Source organism: Prenolepis imparis, unplaced genomic scaffold (genome assembly GCF_030444845.1).
Source record: "Prenolepis imparis isolate NDT839.2.m4 unplaced genomic scaffold, iyPreImpa1.0 SCAF_6, whole genome shotgun sequence".
Taxonomy (NCBI): domain Eukaryota; kingdom Metazoa; phylum Arthropoda; class Insecta; order Hymenoptera; family Formicidae; genus Prenolepis; species Prenolepis imparis.
Window position 1 is genome coordinate 6670625 of NW_028141164.1, and position 20283 is coordinate 6690907.

The 20283-nt window shown below is 37.2% G+C and overlaps 1 protein-coding gene across 1 annotated transcript in view; it reads left to right on the plus strand.

The window, feature by feature from the left end:
- LOC145936957 (synaptogenesis protein syg-1) overlaps positions 1-20283 on the plus strand; it is a 396806-nt gene that overhangs the window by 20122 nt on the left and 356401 nt on the right. Inside the window, exon 5 of the mRNA XM_083039649.1 lies at positions 11060-11120. The gene's annotated coding sequence lies outside the window, so the exon portion shown is untranslated. The remainder of the gene's footprint in view (positions 1-11059; positions 11121-20283) is intronic.

The following is a 20283-nucleotide window of genomic DNA, read 5'->3' on the forward strand; positions in this document are numbered from 1 at the left end:
TTAGGCGTTTTATATACATATAGTAAATAATAAATTTATTTATATTATTTAATACCATTGAATTAAATTTTATTGTCAATGTAATAAAATCAATAATTTTTAACGATCTTTTAATAATTATTAATTTTTAATTTACGACAATTTTTTCTTTGATTTAGTATTTTTTTATTTTTTGAAAAATATGAAGGCAATTATTATAATATCACAGACATCAATGATATCTTGATTTGAAATTAAGTAAATGTATTTGTAAACAATATCAACATACAATTTTTAATAATTTTATTAATTTTATTATCTTTGTAATGTCACATTACTTTGATTATTATTATCTTTTTCATTATTTTTATCGAATCTTTTTTTGATCTTTTTCTTACATTATTTTCTTTTATTTATCCGATAGCTTTATTTTTTATATTATTCCGTATTATTCAATCTTATAATAATTCATTTCTTTTTTATTTTCAATGATCGTTAAAAGCGCGTGAATTCGCTTTAAGCTATACTATGCTCACGCCTACGCATAGTCGCGTACGCCGAGACCGTCCATCATTAATACATGCTTTGGTCAAACGATAATTAGATGGACGTTACCCTTACGGGAGTTGGAGTAATTAGATTTAATTGGTGCGAAGGGGCAGCGCCCCCGATCTCTCTCTCTCTTTCTCTCTCTCTCTCTCTCTCGCCACTTTAACCGACCAAAGCTCGCGGTTGGTGCCCTGCTATTATCTCGTCCTGGCAGTGCTCTTTTCCAGCGCTCTATCGTGATGTTACGGCTAAACGAAAAATGAGGTCGGCCGCAAGAACATATTCGCATATTTTTTTTAGTAGTGTAAGTGCGAGAGGAACGAATTTAGCTTACGTAAACGTCATATTCTTCTTTATTGTAAACATTTTGTATACATCTCCACCCCACATAAAATATATTAATATATAAATTAATATATAAATAATTTATTATAATTATTAAATATTTTTCGCAACACTGATTCTTTTTTATAAAAAAAGTTATTACATTGACCTTTATAAGTCTATTAAAATCAACATCTATATTATTTTTCTATAAATATATACAAAGATAGATTTTAAAAAGAGTTGCCATCACTTTTTAAAATGATTTCTTAATTAGCATTGCAAATGAACATAAAAGAATTAAAAATTGACTAACTTTTAAATGAGAAATAGCAGCACGACATTTCGTGCGCTCTACCGCGTTTCTACCGCGAGTTTACACGCTCGATTTGCATCTTCATATCGTCGCGGATTCGCGCAGATTTTGAAGATCTTCTATACGAAACAGCTGTCAGAATCCTCGTTCACTCTCGGTCGGAGACGCTCACTGGGATAACGAAAGAGCGAACGCGCGCGTCCTCGTTCCGCATCGTAAGGCCGGGATCAAGTATGTGTCACGATCTTTTTCTCTTTAAGCCTTCCGAGGGCGGCAACGGTCGTAACGATCCTCAGGACGACATCTGAAACTAACGCGATCTGATTTATCGCCCCTACCGGGTCGCCTTATTACATTTGTATCGAGGAACGTGGCGCGTGAGGCGGGAGAGGAGGAGCGTAACGCGAGATAAATTGCGACGCGATATAAATTTCTAAGAACTAAGTGGTAGATGGAGAACTCACCCCGAGATTCTTCCTCGCTGTCCGAATATTGGATTTCAGCGAAGGCAAGAAAGTACCCCGAACCTCCTCTCTCTGCTTCTTTCTCTGCTCCCTCCTTCCCTTTACTACAAACCCTTTTCCCAACTTCTCGTCCTTATTTTCTTTTCCATCTCCACTCTCGTCTCGCTCTTTATCACACAGTTCTCAACCAACGGCTTTCCACGGTCCTCCGCCCCGCTATCTTATCCCACCCTGAGTTCTTTTATCTCTCGATCCCTTTTACCGATACGAATATACGAATGTAGTAGATGCGTAGCAAGAGCCGAACGCATTAGTTGAAACGAAAGACTACTGACCGTGGGGAGGTAAGAACTATTTAAATTGAAATTGAAGCTCTCCCATCGGGGTGGAGGGGCAGAAAGAAGGTGAGAGAGGAACGCCGTCTTCTCGGTTACTCTTCGATAGCCGCGCTATTTCACGCTGCTTCTTCTTATCCTCCGTCATGCCGTTCGATCCTCTCTAAAAGCGAGTAACGTCTAAGTAGGAGCACGCCTCGCACTTTGGAAATTGGCTCCTAAATCGCGGAGAGGGTGATGTGATCACGCTAGTTCGTAAATTATCAGCCTCCGAGAATCGAGCGGTCTTCTTGCTCCTCTGCTTCTTTCCGATTCTTACGATTTTCTTCTCCACCCCCGCTCTCCTTTTTTTTTCCTACTATTTTACAGCACGCATTTCTTATCTATATTGCAATTTTGTACTCCCTCTTTTAAGCGGAAAATACTTTATTGATAGACTAAACAATTCTCGTGCTACTGTATCTCTCTTGCAACCAATTAAAGTTTATTGTACAATTAATAACGTAATATAACGTAAAAATAACGATTGGTAATTGTATGTCAGTATTAAAACCGTAATGTCACAAATAAATCTAAATAAAATCGCACTTTTATTTTAATTAATTAATGCTGACATTTTTCCGTTTCACTCTGCAAATTCTATGCAATTTTAATAATTGCATAATTAATAACTCATCTAGCTTGTACTGTGTGTTTTTATATTAATATTTCTGAACTAGAACAATCAATAATTCTCAAATAGAAAACAATTAAATAGAATGAAAAAAGATATATGTATGTGTATATATAAATATATATAATAGATACAACGTGCTCGCGTCCTGCTGGCAAACGAAATAACACGTTACAATTGATTCATATAAATTTTTACGGATGTATCAAGCGCTTAATTGCAATTATCTGCTTCTAAGAATAGTCAGCGAACGATGACATTTTAAACTGCATTATTTCATTCAGTATTCCTCTCGCGTGTCTTCTCGACTTTGTGGGCGCGGTGAACTCATGTAGCTTCTTATAGAATCACAAAGAGGCGTTTATTTCAACCTTCGAGTTGTATATTAAATTTTTCCGCACCCCGCCCATATAAATACACACTCGCTTAGGGCTCGATGTAATCTTAATCCAGTATGTTCTTAATGCTCTTATTTACTTCGAGTCATCTCCTTCGGGCTCTCTCATCGTTCATCGTTCGTCCATTCTTTTCTTTTCGCGCGAGCTCGCTCACGGCGATAAACAGGAGTCTCGCATGATACCCTTCAAGTCGAGATCGTATCCGAGAGCAGACTGAAAACAATGCTTTAATAATAACATATCGGTGCCCGACTGCCGGCTGCCGCTATACGAGCCGCCATATATAATTGCTCGCGGATGGATGAAATAACAAATCGTTCCGACCGATTTATCGATTCCTTTCGATCAATCCCTCGCGGCGCTGCGTCGCGACGTTAATTTTTTAACGCGAGACGTCGCGATATCTATATTAAAGATAGCCTTTAATTCCTAATAATTGCTTTTTTAGAATTAAATAGAAGTAAATAATTAAAAATTGATGTAAATAAAATAATAATTGCGAAAGGAATATATATATCTTCATACACATTTATATCTAAAGATTTCCGTTCACCGGGGGAGAAACGGGTTATCCAAAATCTTGCAGAGAATACCGGATTAGCTTTCTATATTTGATCATCCTATTTCGTGCCCCAATTAGTCAGGGCACTAATTTACAGCTGGCTGTGCAGTTATATATCTACATACATACCGGAGGTCGGGACAACGCATCGTGCGAACTTGCTGAAGACTAGCTCCTTGGATTCGCTACCGCTCTGTAATTTGGTGCAAATTCCTTAACTATTCTTGTCAACATCTCGCTCTCTATTCTATATTCGGATTTTTCTCTCTCCTCAGAGAGACAGTTTAACGCGTGTCACGAGAAAAGGACAATATGAAATAAAATAAAAACTACAATGGAAAATTAAAACGACTACTGTCGTTTCTATTTCGGTTTTATATCCGATCAACTTATTTTTGGAATTCCTTTAAACCAATATTTTTGAGAACTAAAAAAAAGAAAAAAAGAACAGGAAGTTAGAATTCCGATAAGATCTTATATTTACCGCCACTATATTTACTGAAACTTGCATTATGCATGAAAAATTGCGGGAATCGATGGTTTTCGTTAATAAAGGTCAAGTCAATATATAGCCGTATAGATGTATAATCGTTGTAACCTCGAGAGAGATCCGTACGGCGGTAAGTGAAATCTTGACCACTTTCCGAGGGTGAGAGCGCTCCAATAAGCCGAGGATCGGCTATGGCACGGTCTATTTAGTTTATCGTGACGGGCAGCACCTACATTTACGCGCCCCATTCGACCTTTCTGTCCAGGGATGGACCGTGACTTGCCGACGCGTGAGTTTAACGATTGGGGGGCTCCCCGGGAACGTACACGAATAAAGAGATGTCAAAGGACACATCTGCTTTGTTATTTTACGCAATGTACAGATTTAAAAAATTGACATTTTTTTCAGCAAAATTATCTTTTACGCAAAATTCCTCGGAATATTATTAAAATGTGAATTATTAAAGTAGTTATTAAAAATTGAAATTAAACTGCTACATTCGATATATTCTTCTATAAATATTTGATTCACCTTTAGCTATAATATATATAGACTGGGGAGAGAGAATACCATCTTTTTTACAACACAACTTTTATATGTTTATTAGTATTAAATGTTTGTCGTAAGATCTGAAAATTTAGTTAAGTTGTTTAATAACGCGAATTAGATTTTGTTAACTATCCTTGCTATTAAAGTTAAACTTGAAAAAAGTCATTCTTTTTTGTTTACAAAAATTATTAATGACCCGTATTTTTCCTAAAAGAAATTATTTATTTATGAATATATTTGCACAGTTCGACGACTTAATCTAAAAAAAAAAAAACATCTTGCAAAATCCGTCCCTGTTTTCGCCAGGAGACGACCAACGAGAGCTCGTGCGATAGCGCGGCGTACGGAACGGTCGGCTGGACGTGTCCGGGATCGAATTATCCTGATTCTATTTAATTTAGACGGAACCGTATAAAATACAAGAGGGCTTTCGAGATCAGAGGTCGATCGATGAAGAGGTCGCGTCGTAGGGTGGAAACGAGCGTCGTAGAGCCGCTTATCGTCGCCTCCTGGCGATCCTCCTGTAACGTACAACCATCATTCCGATCTCACGCGGGTTTCCTTTGGTCATCCGATCGTAAGTTTCTTCGCGCTGACAACGATCAAGGTCGCAACCTTTCTGACCCGTTTTGCCTGAAGCTGTACGATTATGAGAGCGATACAATTTATAAGATAAATTTCTTGTTAGCGGCGTCAGCAATTTGGGGGGATCGATTCATGATTCGATATTTAAAAAAATCTTTTTTACTGTTTCAAGAAGGAAAGAAAATGTTTATAGTGATAAATTTCAGAAATATTGTACAATATTAGAGTTTATAATACGCGAATTTTTTCGAACTTTGTAGATGATATGCAATGGATTATTCCATAAGTATTTCTGGCAATCTTAATCTTATATAGATTGTCTCGCAATTTAATTTTTATTGCTTGATTAATTGTGTATCCTTATTTTTTATACATAGATGCTATCTATTATAGTAATCAACTCATACAAAAAAAATTGATAACTAATGACAAATTTTATCGGTTACATGCAAATTATTTAATCCTTTATTAATGGTAATTAATTATTACTTTAAAAAATTATTAAATCTAACGTTTTTTCTTATTTGAAAAAAGTTAATTATTATTACATCTTTTCCAACTATTTACGTCGCAAAAGGATTGTAGTTGTAAAAATTAATAAATCGAAAAGATGAAATCCACATTTTTAACGGTGATTTAATCTCATTTTCATAATTTATTAAAATTATAATATCGATATTTTTGTATTAATATATGATATACAAAACCTTAATTAATATTCAGAATACGCTGCTAAAGTATACGATAGCTGCGATAGGTAACTCTGTTAGTGGATTGCGGTTTTTAGTAATTTAACCAATTCTGTTTCTTAATTACATTGACTCATAAACTTTGCAATTTTTGTTACAAATTTGTCGCAACTACTACAAACGCGAATCTGATTTTATAATACAATAATTTAAATTAATTTCCGCTATCGTTTTTTTTTATTTTTTTTTATTTTTTTATTTTTAACATTCGTACGCGCGATTGCGTCGCGAATTGCGGTGACAAGCAAAATCGATTTCCATTCGCTTTGGGCAACCGTAAACTTGCTAACTTATGTTGACAAATCGAGCGACGTGTCAACAAATTAAGTCACGAAACGTCGAATCCTGTCAGTCGGGTGTAACGCAAAAGAAATAGACGAGAAATGGTAGAAAGGGAAAAACGACGGACGAAGTGACGGGAATTTCCAAACCCAAGCTTAAAGTCAATAAGAGAGAAAGTCCGACGTGATGAGGCGAGAAAAGGACCTTTCATAAAAGTTTCGAAAAAGTTTCGATAAGTCGCAGCTCGCACGAACAGCAGTACGAAAGACTTCTGTACGCTTATAGGCAATTTTGCGCAACTATACTCAAAAGTTCGAATCTCAGTATTAGTTTTACTAGCAGCAGGCGTCTTAAAAGTGGCTAACAACCCTTGTTGATTTTCGAAAGTATCGAGACAGTTAATGAATAACTAAAGTCGATATGATTTCGTCTGTCGTGTTTTAAATATTCGTCGACGATTGCGAGAAATGTATGTTAAAATCGATTACCTTTTTTGTGACACGTTATTCGTGTATAATTGTTAGTAGAACATTTACATAAATTAGATATATATCAAAGTAGGAAGATTAGATGCCAATCGAATTACAAACAAGGTTAATAATCTTTAAATGACCGAATTGGCTAAAGATGATAAGATTTATTCTTGCAGCTACGTTTCGACCCTAAATTGGGTCCTCTTCAGGCTGATATCGATAATTAAGATACATTAAATATTTCAATTATAAAGACAAACTGTTATATTATTAATAATAATCTGTGACTTAATGGTGATAGCACACAAATGACCATGCTTAGATTGAAATTCAGTCATTATTTAACAGTAAACACCAAAGGAGAGTTCCACATAAACTGGTTTAGCCAATTCGGTCATTTAAAGATTATTAACCTTGTTAGATATATATGTGTATTAGTAAATCTACATAGAATGTTCTGCACTGCTGTAATTAGCTTATGAAAGTTTAAGAACCTCTGAATCGTTAACAGCGCAAGTTTCACTCGCTATCTACACGATGTAACTCTTTTTAAATTTGAAGCAATTTTCGCGATTTGAAAAAAGATCATAAAGGAGAAATCTCTCACGGGTTAAAGTATAAATTGTACATTTGGATATTTCGAAAAATGTAATTACAGAAAGATAATTACATTTAAACATCCGAAGATATATTCGCGAAACTAGACATTTAAGAATTTCAGTAAAATCGTCTTGTCTTGAAACGGCTGTAAAGATGTGCGTCTCATTCACCTTGGTGAAGTAAATGAATCAAGGAGAACAAGGGGAGAGAGAGAGAGAATAATCGAGGCAGGAAGTAAGGGGAACGATAATTGGGGAACGAGGGGGCGAACGAAACAGAATAGTGAGAGAAGGGTGACTCAAGTATAGGGAACGCGTAGCAATCGACGCTGCAAATTATCTGCAATTATTCCATCTATATCGCTTGTTGGTCCGCGTTCTTATCTGTCTACAGACAGACAGAGTGCTAGACTCATTACACTATATTTTATATCAAAGTGACTAATTGTAAGTGTATGCATATCGAAAATGTATATGCACCAGAACTGCAGTTTAAGAATCAGATGAGATTGTCTTTAAGAGTCGCGAGATTTTGCATAGATTTCAACAGATGACAAATTACAAATTGCAACAAATTATTTGTAACAACAATCTTTTTTTAAGTCTTTTATTATTATATTTTTTATATAATTTTTGACATACGTATCTTTTATTATTTTTTATTATTTCAATGCCTATTATAAATTAGAATAATTCGTCATAATTTATAATTTATTAACACATCGTAATCTTTTAAGTCTAGGATACTTTATTTCGTTTCTAATCTTATTGTTAATAGCGAATGGGATAATTTGCCAAATGTAATTTATATAACAATTATTTGTCATTATTACATTATTTTATATTGATCATCGATATACGAATATTTGATAAATAATAAATAAATATAGATTGTATTTTCTTAATTCTCTCTTAAAGATGATAAACATGTGATAATGTACGTATCTACATATATCCAAGGATAAAGCGATACTTTTTATATGAAGCGAATCGTTTCATGAAAAAGTGCAGAAATGGAAATCTATGATAGATAGCTCTATATTATTCGGCAATGAATTTGCTCGACTTTCCTCTCCGTCAAAAGCTCTCTTCGCTGCTGCATATCGCTTGTTTCATATACACGCGGGAATATATTTCACGGGTATCGTTATATCTCAAGAGTTGACTTATATAAGTTCCACATGAAAAGCGAACGCGATCTACGAATTTCGCATTAGACTAAATAGATATTTCCGTTAATCTAGCTTCCACCACAAGATATTAAATACAAATGTACGACAGAATGATGGCTAATTGCTTTTGGCTTGTGATTAGTCAGTTTAAAATTTTTATATCTCAAAATGATGTAAAGTGAATCATTACTGCGAAGATAAACATGCAATTAATTTTTAATTTTACAAATTAATTTCTCGTTTATCCATTTATTATATAACCGTTTGCACCTCATATTTTACTCCGCCATCGTCCATTTCCTCTTTGCTGACAATTTCTGTCTTTTTTTCTTGTCTTTCCTTTGCTGCTCCTTTGTGGCACTTAGGCGACATTCACTCGCGAAAATATGATTAATTACGATCGCGCATAGTCATTAAAATCAAACAATTAAATGTAACAAAATAAATCAAAGAAATGATCGCGATTTGAAAGATAGGACGACACACACGGAGCTTTTATTACTACTAGACAACACAAGCGCGCGCCATTTCATTTAAAGATTTTATTTAATTTTATTTAATTATGCGGTAATGGGGATGTATATAATATATGTTGAAAATATTAAAATAATAATATGTTCTAAATAATATATTATAATATCTTTTATCCGCGATTAATATTTTTTGGTAACCCCCCCCCCCCCCCTTGCAAATTAAAAGAAACAGTTTTGCTGAATTTGTTTAAAAAATATAAATAAAGAAAAACAAACATTAAAGAGCTATCGACGTCAGGATCCGCTAGTGTATATATATAAGTATTAGATACACTGTAAATTATACTCATTACACATATTCAAGGAGTTAAGTATAGATTAAGTCAGACATAGGACGAAATGATGAGATAATTTCATTGCACGAAAATAATTAGGTGAAATTCTTTATATCTATATAATATATATTATATAGATATAAAGAATTTTGCCTAATTATTTTCGTACAACAAAATTATCTCATCATTTCGTCCTATGTCTGACTTAATCTATACTTAACTCCTTGAATGCGTAATGAATATAATTTACAGTGTAGCTTATACATACATATTGTATATATTATATATATATACACTGGTGGATCCTGGGGGGGGTTAAACCCCCCCCTCTCCTTGCAAATTAAAAGAAACAGTTTTGCTGAATTTGTTTAAAAAATATAAATAAAGAAAAACAAACATTAAAGAGCTGTCGATGTCGTTGATCCTGGAATAAAAGCTAATCATGAAACCAAAAATATTAAATAAAATAATTTTGCAACCTCCCCCCCCCCATTATCGACGTCAGGATCCGCTAGTGGTAGTACGAGTCAACAATTTCTCACTACGGTTAGCCTTTTCGTTGCGCAATCACTTAATTATTAACATAAAATCATAAATGCGAGTCAAAAACAATAAAAAATAACACGCACTTTATATATCATAATTTTATTATACGCAAAGTAAGAATATAGATAGATTAAGTAGTACGAGTCAACAATTTCTCACTACGTTTAGCCTTTCCGTCGCGCAATCATTTCATCATTAACATAAAATCATAAATGCGAGTCAAAAACAATAAAAAATAACACGCACTTTATATATCATAATTTTATTATGCGCAAAGTAAGAATGTAGATAGATTAAGTAGTACGAGTCAACAATTTCTCACTACGGTTAGCCTTTCCGTCGCGCAATCACTTAATCATTAACATAAAATCATAAATGCGAGTCAAAAACAATAAAAAATAACAAGCACTATATATATCACTAGACAACACAAGCGCGCGTTATTTTATTCAAAGATTTTATTTAATTTTATTTAATTTTATTTTAAACAACTGTCAAAACTGTTAACCTTCGCGATGACAGCCACTCGATTAATATTTTTTCACAGAAATCAGCTGATTAAAGCGTTAATTTGCTAATTAAATTTTAAAATAATAATATGGTAAAAAATTAAAATATTACTATTTTAATTTTTGTTGTAAATAATATGTTATAATACCTTATTTATAGTTATATGTTGTAAATAATATGTTATAATACCTTATTTTCAATTATTATTTTTTTTCCAAAGCTATATCTTTTCGAACGAATCTCCTTCGAGTTTTAATTAATTATTAATATTAAGTCATGTATACATATAGTATCGCGCGCGCGCTATTAGAATGAAGTTGCCGATGTTTGTAGCTGCGGCCATTACCGAAACGCCGCGAGTATCAGATAGTTCGAGCTGCGTTCCGCTGTGATTAATTAGTAAGCATAATCGTTAGAAACGATTTCTAACCTTTGTATTGTAATATTTATCAATCGGATATCATAATTTCAACGTTAATATATAGTCGTAATTGTTCGAAACGCATATTTCGCGAAAAATTGGATGCAAAATCTCTTGCCAACATAACCCAACTTAATCTGTTTTCACGCGCGCGAATGTGTTACGATCCGTGGATATATCTATCGTTAATTCTAGCTTACATATTTATATTGTGTATGTTGTAATGCAAAATAATAAGATTATTCTAATATATGTATGTATTTTATTTGTTACAGGTAGCATTGCGATGCACAGTGCGATTCACGCGTCGTGTTGGGAGTGCCGTGTAAAGTATCGGTGAGTGAGAAATTGTTTATTTTATAATATTTCTATAGCAGTAATGGGGGTATATACATATAATATGTTGAAAATATTAAAATAGTAACATATGTTTTAAATAATATGTTATAATATTTTATCCGCGATTAATATTTTTTGACGAAAATCAGCTCTGATAATTGTCAAAAATATTAATTGAATTAAAAATATTATAACATCCCTTTCTAAAAAGGGCACATTAAGTTGATTCTTGCAAGTATTGGTGCATCTTTTCCGATGCTGATTAACTGTTTCGATTCGCATTGTGCGTTATATTCGTAGCATCGAGAGGCTGTCATCGCGAGGGTTAGTAGTTTAACAGTTTGTTCAAAATAAAATAAAATAAAATAATATGTTTTAAATAATATGTTATAGTATATTTTAAACTCGATTAATATTTTTGATAGTTATCAGTTGATTTCTGTCAAAAAATATTAATAAAGCGTTAATTTGCTAATTAAATTTTAAAATAATAATATGGTAAAAAATTAAAATAGTAATATGTTGTAAATATATTGTTATAATGTCTTATCCGCGATTAATATTTTTTGACAGAAATCAGCTGATAACTGTCAAAAATATTAATCGAGTTTAAAGTTTTATAAAATATTATTTAAAACATATTATATTATTTTATTTTATTTTATTTTGAACAAACTGTCAAACTGCTAACCCTCGCGATGACAGCCTCTCGATGCTACGAATATAACGCACAATGCGAATCGAGGCAGTCAATCAGCATCGCGGAGAAGAGGCAACAATACTTGTGAGAATCGACTTAACATGCCTTTTTTTAGAAAGGGATTTTCTTTCTCGAGCTTCGCCGTGCGAATAATAACAAAACGATGCGCATAAATAATTTGCTGCACAAAACGAAGGCTGAATACTATGTAACAATAACAGCATTGCTGCCACGAAATATTTAACATATTACAAAATAGATCTTAAGCGGAATATTTCTTATATTTCTTAAATTAATTAATAACAACGGCTTTTTCGTTACTTGAGTTATTTGATTTTACGATTCATAGTTATGTGCTCTTAATCCGAAAATGATAAACAAATTAAGTATATTTAAATGACGAAAAATTCCAAGCGCGATGTGAAATATTGAAATATAAGCGTCGTTAAAGAAACATTTGTCGTCCATAAATAAGCGTAATTATTTATTACTAGAATCAAACAATCGTATAATCGAATGTAATAATGATGAGCAATGATCACATTTTGGAAGACACGACGACACACGAAGCTCCTTGTACGTATTACTACTTTCTGGCTCGAGCCTTGCCGCATAAATGATAATAAAACGATTATGCATTAAGAATGTACATACATATCTATACGTCACTCGAAAAGCTCCGTGTATCGTCGTCGTATCTTTTAAAACGCGATCATTTCTTATAATCTAAAAAAGCATCAGATGACAGTAAAACAAACATGAGATGAGCGATTTATAATATTTTTAATTTATTAATTGTTCAAATTAATTAATTTAGCAAGCAATTATAATAAATAAATAAACAAAAAATTAATTTATAATAATTAATAATTGCACGTTTATCCTCGCAATAGTGATTTACTGCAGTCTGTGATTATTTTGAAATAGAAGGAGCTAAGTTTAGGCTATTACAAGTCAAAAGCATAATAATTAGCAATCATATTAATACATTTGCGCTGAATTATATCGTACATTCGATTTCTCGCTGGGGGGAGAGGAGAGGAGACCAAGTTAACGATAGATTAACAAACCCCGAAAGACTATTCCCATTTATGATGAACTCCATTCTTGGGCTGTCTCGCCGCGAGGCGCGGATCACATCGTTTACGACGGGAAACGATGACGAGGACAACGACCGAGAAGCGATCAAAATTACTCACCCGATCGAGCGTGAAAGTGCCTCTGTGCGACTCTGTCGGTTCGAAGTTTACGTTTGAATTTAATGGAAATTCCATCTCTAGTCTTTATCGCATATTCTTTAAGTAATATAATATTAGACAATTACATCAGCGGGGCGGAACGAGAATTCTTTTTAAATCAAAGTTCTCAGTATTATACAATAATAGCTTTCAGTTCACAAAAAAAGAAAAAATTTATGTTAGAGCATAGTTTTATTTTCCTAAAAATTTTAAGTGATTCGAGTATCTTCTTTATATTTTAAGAGAGTTTAAGAGCAAGTTTGTTACGCGAGAAAAAAAGAGACAAAAATAATTATGGATATAATATTAAAAATTATTGTAAAATCAAAATTAATTTTATTATTCTAAATTCTATTATTAGATTGCTAATCGGAAAGCTTTTATTATATTATATTTTATATTATATTTTTGCTTTAAAGCGATTTAATATCCGACGCATTCACACAAATCGTGTTCCGCACAACATGTGGCAGTAAGTGCTTGAGATGTTACGCACAAGACGATAAAACGTACGCACATATATATTATGTGGCAATAAATGTCACGCATGCATCTATAAAACCACCGTAAGACACTGAATTTTTCTCGATAATATCTGCGGCAGTAAAATCTCGGATATAATACCAATTGTCTAGTTTATCTATTCTATATGGACACAAAGATAAAGAGTTGCGTATATATGTATGTATGCAACTCCTTCCCTCACTGAGAAGACGTTTGACTGTACATGTGAGTGATCGAACGGTCATTATGTTCTAAAAGGAATTTCTGCAGCATTATGCTAGGAGAAAGAGACGTTGTTTGCCGCGTTAGAATGGCGGCTTACCGTCATCGCCATTAACTTTGTTATATTTCTTCGAGGGTTATATCGCGGGGCCGCTTTATAGGTAATAACACGATCGCAGGTCGTGCTCTTGCATTTTACGAGGGCGAACTCTGTCTACATTATCGTTCGGCAGAGCGTAGTCTCTTCAGAGTTGAGAATCTCGACTGGGGATTTTTCCGATCGATTGATTTCATCGATATCGATTTAAAAGCGACTATCAGCTCCGACGATCAGCGAGCGATAGATATTTCGTCGCGTTCATCGAAGGATAACAAGAAACGTTGATATACATTTCGCTGGAGAAGCGACGAGCGAGTACCAAAGTCAAACTAATCAAATCGAAGGTACATTTCCGATATGAAAATGACGGTAAGAGAAAGACGAGGAAAAATTCCGCGGGAGAAAAGTCATTTCTATCCTAAGCATCGCGCGAGATATAAACGGGTCGAGTCCTCGCATTCGAGAAGAACGAAACGAATTTTATTGGCGCACCCGCGCGCACGTCTTCGAATATATTCTTAACACGTTCGCAAAATATGCATTGGCACCAGCCGGAAATAACGCAAGGCGTGCTGTTCCTCTTCGAAGCCTGTTAGGAGATCGACCGTCAGCGGTGTATTTGGAAACGGAAAAGGGAGGGGAGGGTGAGAATAGGTCATCGTTGTCGTTGTTGTCGACACCTTTGCACAGGGTGCGACGTGCAAATTCCATTCGCCGTTTCCATTCTGGCCGACGTGCTCGCGCGGCGATAAGAGGTCCAGTCACGATATAAATTCGCGACGGGATTAAGGGACTGAGATCGGTCTAACGAGCGCGCTTGGCCTAAACTCAGGGTCAAGAGTTCACCGAATGGTGAAACCGCGCGGTAATTTACCCGAATAATAGCCTGGTACACCGCGACGTCCACCCTTCACCTCGCCAATTTCTATCTATTTTCTCCTCCCTTTCTCTCTTTCTCTTCTCTCTTCAGATATATAATTTTCTCTCGTGGTCTCCAAAAATATATATATATATAAACGATGTTTACTTTAGCTTTGTATTTTTAAATCTTGCCAATAATAATGCGAAGATAGATGCAATGATAAAAGGTTCAAAATTAAACGATAGATGTATGTATTAAATATAAATTAGATTTTTAATAGAATTACAGCTTTACATACTTATTTCTTGTCGATTCTTATCATATCGAATCGAAGCACACACTCTAATATTTAAGTAGAATAATTGACTACCAAACAGTTTCTGTCCGATATCGTGCAAGTATATAAAATATGCATCGCGCAGTGTAAGTGTGAAAAATGAATCGCGATTATAATAATGCTCTGTGTAAATTACAGCGGACTCTCGCGCTATTCCGTGCCTCTCAGTCACCTTCTCATCACGCTCGCGCTATTTTTTTTCACCCCTTCCCAGGGCCCATCCCATCCGTCTTACAAAAAAGTTAAGATCACTATTTCGCGAGCGAGCTCTTCTCCTCCTCGCTCGCTTTCATACGTGTCACACGTGCGCAACGTGCGCGCGAGTATAGAATGCCGCACGTAGGCGGCACGCGAGAGAAAATACAGGAACGCGGCGTGGCGTGCCACATGGGAAATTCTGGCAAGCATTAACTATACCTCATACCTCTCGGCTGTTCACGAATGCGCCGGGCATCCTCTCGCGTCCATGAGCATCCGCGATATAAAGTACCAACGGCCGTCCATCCGGTTGGCCGGCCGGCCAGTCGTATACGACGCATATCTATGCGGATCCTCTACGCGCGCGCGCGCGCTATATCCTGTGTCATGCTAATCACCGTACGCCAGACACGCGCCCAAGTATAATTCGATATACCCGAATACGCCCTTAATAATTTCGCCGACGGAGATACACAGCGGAACGTTTCGCATCTCGCGCGAACTAGAGAGATATTACGCTTATATTTGCGAAAATTGAAACGCGCCGCTCCGACTCGATTGCGCAAAACGCGGAGAACGCGGGAAGAACTGTGTTACAAAGTCGACAAAAAAGAAGAATCTTTCTTCGAGAAGAAAACGTGCGATGTAATTTTACGAGAGGGAGAATGATACGACTATCGCGACTATACGGTGAATTCTATACATTCTTCAGCTTCGCGCCGTATAAAAAATTTTGAACGTGCCACCGGAGTAAAATAGAGGCATCCCAATAGGGTGATATAACGTGATATAGGATAGTTTTGTAGCTATTATCTTGCGTAAAAAAGATGTTCGGCTGGCCGCGAAAGGTCGCCGAAACCTTGGTTTCATGAGATGAACGACTCTCACGAGATCGACGTTTTTTTTTTTTTTTTTTTTTTTTCCTCGTCGAACATCCGCCAAGTGTAGAATAAATAGCGTTTTACGTACGTGTTTCCCTTCGTTTGCACGTATTCTATCTCTCTTGTACAATTCTCACGCATATCGACGTTAGGGAAATCTAACGTCACGCTTGCTTAACTTTACTGCGCGATCTCTCGCAAATCCTCTTCGCGTCGTCCTCGTCTCCGCGCGGCAAAGTGAAAATATATATTTCCGCCGAGGCGCAATCTCTGAGAAGCTAATAATTCATCTACGTCGTATAGGTACGTCTTTCCGGTGAGATGTTAGATGCGCTTTTAATGTGCGTTCGCCGTCGCCAACGGATCGATGCGAGGCATGTTGGTTTTACCTCCTTTTTGCCCCCCTTGTCCCCCTTCTTTGCCCTTTCTTCCTTTTCGCGCGATTCACCTCTTTCCCCCGGTGCTGATTGGAAACCGGATATCCAATCCAGGTTAAACCAATAATAACTTATACTTTAAAGTTGCTGCGTTAGCCGTGTCTACTATTTTCCTCGCCCCTCTACAAGTTGGAATCGAAGAACCCCCGAGGGCGGTCGCGGGGCGCCGCTGCGAGAAACTTTGCGAACGTATATCGTTTTAAGTGAGCGCGATGCAAGAAATCGCGCGTCCCCCTCCGAAAGAGCTTTTGTCCCCGGTGAAAATTAATTTCAGCTCTGGCCAGGAAAAAGAGAGAAAGAGTGTGAGAGAGAGAGAGACAGTCTATTGTCGCGCTGTTCTCCGCTAATCAAGCGAAGTAAACTTGATGAAAATTAACCCGATTCGTTCTCGCGGCTGTTTAAAAGAGCGTTCTCCAACAGATTACATTCGGGGGGAGGAAAATGAGAGAATTCACACGCGAATATATTTCGACGAGATATTTAAAGGGGGCACGTTTTCATTTCCTTATTTAGGGAATACCTCTTGTAATCACCGGCGATTTATTATTCGATCCGAAGGCGAATCCTCGGTGTTCTCTCGTTATCGCGCCTCTCTCTCTTTCTCTCTCTTCGCCCGGAGGGTGAAAGCACAACTGGTCGCGCGATACCGGCGCCGGTCCTGTTTTATCAGAGATCACGTTGTTAATCACCCGAATCCCCCTCGCCGTAAACGGCACTCAAATTGTTATTCGACGAGATTCCAGGGCGCGGCAACGGAGCAGCCGTATAACTAGTAGTATAGCCGTACCGTATCGCGGCCGCTCGCTCGCGGTAGCTCGAAAGTTATTCGGCTCACCGTGCAAACTAATAACGACGTTTAAAAGCTCTAATATTTCCCGCCGCACGCTGCTCGCTTCTGCTCGCAGAGAGACTGCCTGGGCACAGGCTGCGAGAGAGGGTGTGGAACGGAAAGCGGTTGTGGATTGCAAGAGGGGGAAGGGAAGAAAGGGTGGTTGGGGATGCCGGCAAAGCGAGAGAAACGGAAAGGAGCGCGCGGCGGCGAGCCTTCGCACGCGGAAACTTTAGATCTTATAAGAAAAGTTACCGCTCCCCTTACTGTTCGCTCGGTTCCTCTATCTCTCCCCCGTATATATATACTCGAGTGGCGACTGTCCTTTTCTATCCGTCCACTTCTATCGTCCTCTCTCCCTCTTTCGCCCTTCTCTGTTAGGAAAGCGGCATATCGCTATGGGCGCTGGGTAGCACCTTCGTCGAGTCTCCCTCGACGAGGCACGAGGCTGGCTAGCGCGGCTCACGTCTCCCTGGGTCTTTCTCTCGCTTTCTCCTTCTTCATCCCTCTCTCTTTTCCTCCCCCTCCGTCATCCCCCCGCTCTACCCGTTCTCCGGATATAATACACCTTTAATTTCCGGATTATAAAGTCCTGCTCGACGCGCCGCGGTTAATTTACCGTTCTCGGGCGCGATCCTGTGGATGTATGTATGCATTTATGTACGTGTGTATGTATGCAGGTATACAACGTGCATGTGTATAGGTGTTGCCGTCGAATGCTGTAAATAGCGAGGGGGAGTAGAATTTACGTGGCTTTTCACAGACGTCCTCGCTTCTCTCGCACCCCGTTAGGACTTTCCGGATACATTCTTATTATGTGGACGCCGTACGTGCGACGCTTTTGACGTTTAAGGGACGCGAGACATTTCGGAATTTTAATCCCGGGCTTGGTTGTATTCAAAGTTGAAAATTTCGAAAGTTTCAAGGGAACAGAGGGACGCCCAATGAAATTTTCACTACTAAAAAGAATCGTTCATAAATTCGTTAGATAAAACACACCGCCCGAGGTTTTTTTTTAATACAAGTTTATGAAATATTCTGTAATACGAGAAAGTTATGTATCCTTTGTAGTTCTTCTATGAATTCTTTGATCAACTTAAAATTTACTTTTTCTTGGAGTCTACTTTCTCGAAGTCTACTTAGCGAGAATCTAATTGGACACTATCTAGTTTCACACCCTTTTAACACACACACATACACACGATGGACTCTCGAGAAACATACATTTTTCTATAACTAAAAGTCTCGGTTCAAATTTTATCAAAATAAGAATACAAGATTTTAAAAACTAAACTTTAACAAATGGATTAAATAATTGTAAATGATTTTCTAATATCTCACAGTTACGCGCGATTATACTCTAACGAGAAATTACGAAATTGTAATATAATTATTATAACGGATAACTCATACGTGGGCAATAATTTAAGTAGAGGTAACTACGATACGCTGGGCGAAGTAAGTTGGCATAGTTGGCGCTTGGATTATTAATGTCCCTCCCTAGAGCGGGATGTAAGACGACCGCGTGCGCTCGCGCGATTTCTCCGTTATCGCGGGTGCCGAGAGCGTCTCAAAAATGAGGACGAAGAAGAAGAAGAAGAAGAAGAAGCGTAACCGCCTGGTCAAGGAGCCGAAAGTTCGTCGGGCGTGGCTTCGGTGGCGGTATAAACTCGAGCAGGGCGGAACGGGGAAAGAGAAACACTTTTATCGAGCGTCGACACTCGGTGAACTTAGTCGGGAAGATAGAAGAACTCTCGGGAACTCGATGCGCGAACTTGGACCATTTAATGCATCCACTCTGTACATATGCAACTAGGTGTAGGTAGGTAGGTAGGTAAGGTAACGCTCGTGGTAATAATGTCTGTCCCGCGGGAGGAACATGCGACGTCGACTATACGTCGAGCTGTTTCTGTAACGACCGACTAAGTACGTGCAAAAACGCTCGGTTGGATTCTCTTGGCATCGAGGGAAAATTAATTATTCTTTAAATAATTTTTGCGCCGCAGAAAATATTCCTGCATTTCTTAACTCGATCGATTCTTTGAATCTATAAAGAACTATAAAGCACACATAGATTTTTTTTTATTTAATCTGAATAATGATGAGTAAATACATAATTCTGTATTCTGCATTCATTCAGTGAAAGTACAAACTTTTCCGCCTCGATCTTTTCGAGATTCGAATTGCAATTTTTTTCTAATCGACAATGCAGCAAAAAAGAGATATCAGACGAATGCTTGCGACTATATTAGCCGCATTGAATGTAACGCGCGTTCCCCTTGTATATTGCATCGTTCCAATTGTTTCGCGAATACGTTTTCCTCTTTTCCGTTTAACATATGTCGAAATTGCCCGGTCTTATTATTCTATGCGTGACGCCGCGGGCGAGGAAGGAAAGTCGAGAACACGAAGACAGGTCGGTGGAATGTGTCAGCAGTCAATGTGGCATGGCGCGTTGAGAAAAAGATCGGGTCGCGCGCCGCTAACGGGTACCTCGATGCGCTTATTTGACACTTCGAGCGACAAACGGCCACCTTATTACCTTCCCATCGTCGTGTCGTCGTCATTGTAGTCGTTGTTGTCGTCGTCGTCGTCGTCGTCGTCGTCGTCGTCGTCGTCGTCGTCGTCGTCAACGGTGTCGGTGGCATCGTGAAAGGTTCGCCGCCGATCAATTTCTGAAATTTTTCCTTCGCGGAATGTGCGAAGAATTCGTGCGGAAAATAAATTTTATCCGATACTTTTTGCGCGTTGCAGATATTTTTCTCATCTACGCCATTTGTAGGACAGTTTGACTTTCTTCGTCATTGACGCGCACATAAATGGATATAGCAGTCGTTTCTTTTCAAAAATTG